The sequence below is a fragment of the Puntigrus tetrazona genome, chromosome 7 (genome assembly GCF_018831695.1).
Source record: "Puntigrus tetrazona isolate hp1 chromosome 7, ASM1883169v1, whole genome shotgun sequence".
Lineage (NCBI taxonomy): Eukaryota > Metazoa > Chordata > Actinopteri > Cypriniformes > Cyprinidae > Puntigrus > Puntigrus tetrazona.
In genome coordinates, this window is record NC_056705.1 from 8,233,187 (window position 1) to 8,236,352 (window position 3,166).

General features: G+C 38.0%; 1 long non-coding RNA gene across 1 annotated transcript in view; it reads left to right on the forward strand.

Moving 5' to 3' along the window:
* LOC122348922 overlaps nucleotides 1-3,097 on the forward strand; it is a 10,729-nt gene extending 7,632 nt beyond the window's left edge. Inside the window, exon 3 of the long non-coding RNA XR_006251387.1 lies at nucleotides 3,039-3,097. This is a non-coding gene — a long non-coding RNA (uncharacterized LOC122348922). The remainder of the gene's footprint in view (nucleotides 1-3,038) is intronic.
* Nucleotides 3,098-3,166: the final 69 nt, after the last annotated feature.

Genomic DNA, 3,166 nt, shown 5'->3' on the forward strand with positions numbered 1-3,166 from the left:
TTTATCTATTTTTATACAATTTTGGCAAGAACATGTGGAACTATTTATGATGACTCTTACCTGATTCTTAGCGGTTTAAGTTCAGTACTATATGCATCACGGAAGGGTTTCATAGACAGGGCTTAGTCTAAACCAAAATTAGGCTATAGTTTAATTAGGACATTAAATAGATTTTTTATAAACATGTCTTAGGAAAAAAAAAACATTAGTGCTTTGCGTCTTAAGACAAAACTAAGGCATTGACATGTTTTAGGATCAGTCGGTGTAAGTTTCTTTCAGTTGAAACAGCTCAGATTTACATTTTAGTTTGGGACTAGGCTTAAGCCTCGTCTGTGAAACCTGGGGTAAATTTATTAGTTTATTTTAGAAAATGTCCTCTGAATGGAACTTTTATATGCAATTCAAACACATAAACCTCGAATTTAAGCATTTATTGAGTGGAAAAATATATTAAACAAAGCTGAAACTATAACACCGCTAAATCATAATCAGATTAGCCAGAATGTTACATTAGTGAACACACAAAGACTGATATAAACATTAAAGCGAAAATGACCTTTCATGCAGTTTTAAAACAAGTCCCAAGCTGTTTTATGACGTCAATATGAAACATTAACATATTGCCTGCCACGTGCTGGTCTGAATGAAAATCCTTAGCTGATTCATTCTTAGCTAGCAGGTGCCGCTTTTGGAGCTAACAAACACTGCTTTAATCGAAATTCACCAACCACCGAGGGGTTTGGAAAAATGAATTATTGAACCAATCGTTTGGGAGTCATTGAACAAGCAAGGTAAAAAAATAAGCGCACATAGTAAACAAATGAAAGTGTTTTTTGACCTTGCATGCATGTCAACCTGTTGTTCAGACTCCCAAAGCCAAACTATAAANNNNCGTGCGCTCTTGTGGTGCCATTAGTCAGATGCTGTCCTGACGTCAGCTTTCCAGTGAGTTCAGACAGCAGGAGCATCCCGCATCCAGCAGAGAAACTCCCACTGAGGTGAATGGGAAATCTAACAGTCTGAACATGACAGACACTCAAAGTTATCCGTCTAAAGCCGAAGGCCAGAATGATGCTTACCTGGTAATCTGAAAGAGCGATCCATACCATCTTCTTTTCCACATCATATGAAGCAATTCAACTGGAAAACACACCTGAAAACAGCAGTGCAGAAAGTCACATTTTTATTTGTCACTCAAAACCTGTTAATGGTTTTATTGCAAAACCCAACAGGGCCTGACCTGATCCTGTCAGATATGACAGTGTATAGTACACGCAACATTAAATAAATGCACTGGTAGCATTCCAAAACAAAAACAGGGTTTGATTGCATAGCTGCAGGCTTGTGAGATGGGGAATGAAACTTTTACTCTCTCAAAAGTGTTTACAATTATTCAAAACTATAACACAGGATGACAAGCAATATTTTGAACTGCTTTTTTTAGTTGAATGATTCTTCATTATTCCAAACAAATGCATGTTTGGAAAAACTTTAGATGATTTCAGTCTAAGAAGATCTTAAACTGTGTCAAATAAATAGAGGTAAAGGAATAGTTTACCAAAACCTTTTTTTATTTCCTCACCCTCAGTCCTCAAGATGTAGATGGGTTTGTTTCTTCCTCTGAATACATTTGGAGAAATGTAGCGTTACCTCACTTGCTCGCAAATGGCTGCTCTGCAGTGAATGGGTGCCGTCAGAATGAGAGTCCAACAGCTGATTGAAACAAACTTGTTAACTCTTAACTAACAACATGTATGTTAGACACTATTCCATCTAAAAAGCTGCTTGCAGAAGTCATAGATCCTTCCAGCCAGGATTTAGACGTAGTACTGAGACTGCTTTCATTAGAGTTACAAATGACCTGGTTCTATCATCTATCATCTATCATTTCTTTATCATTACTATCGATCACAACATTCTCTTGAGGAGACTAGAAAACTATGTTGGCATTAGTGGAAGTGCCTTAGCATGGTTCAAATCGTACTGGTCTGACCGCTATCATTTCGTAGCAGTAAATGAGGAGGTATCATATCGATCTCAAGTGAAATATGGAGTACCTCAAGGCTCAGTACTAAGGCCGTTACTTTTCACACTTTACACACGTTACCTCCAGGAGGTATTATCATGAGGCATGATGCTAGTTTTCACTGTTATGCTCATGATACCCAGCTATATTTATTTGTGACCTGGTGATACACACCAAATTAAGACATAACTAACAATGCATAGTCGTTATAAAAAACTGGATGACCAATTTTTAATGCTAAAGACAGAGGTGCTAATTATCGGGCCTAAAAATTGAATAACTTAAAACACCGTCTAACACTAGTTGGCTGCTCTGTTAATTCTTCTTCATTAGTTAGGAACCGAAGTGTGCTGTTTGATAGCTCAAAAACATATCTAAATTGCGACCTATGCTCTCAATGTCAAATGCAGAAATGTTAATTCGTGCATTTATGACCTCGAGGTTAGACTATTGCAATGCATTGTCAGGTGGTTGTTCTGCACGCTTGATAAACAAACATCAGCTGGTCCAAAACGCAGCAGTAAAGAGTCCTTACTAGAACCAAGAAGTATGACCTGGTTCTGACAACACTGCACTGGCTCCCTATGAAACATCGGATAGATTTTAAAATCTTGTTCATTTAAATCCCTGAATGGTTTATCTTCTCAATACTTGAGCGAGCTCTTATTACATTATAATCCTCCAACAACTCTGGCCGTTTGATAATCGACTTCAGGTGGCAGAACCTTTTCCTATTTAGCACCCAAACTCTGGAACAATCTACCTAACACTGTTTCGGGAGGCAGACACACTCTCTCAGTTTCAATCTATATCAAAGACCCATCTCTTTAACCTGGCTGACACATAACACACTAATACACTTCTACTATTCAAATCTGGATTGTTAGGCTATAATAATTAGATCAGCTGGAACCGGGAACTCTCCACATAAAACACAATGTACTCGTTACATCGTAAAAAGACTGGCATCTATGCTAATATTAGTCTGTTTCTCTCTTATTCTGTTTTTCAGTTTGTAACCGTATCAGATGGCGGATCAGCACCAAGAGATGACCTTCATCAGAGACCAGAGCACCTAGATGAGCCCTGTGGACAGATCACACGAACCAAACACACACATTATAAGTGCTTTACACAATC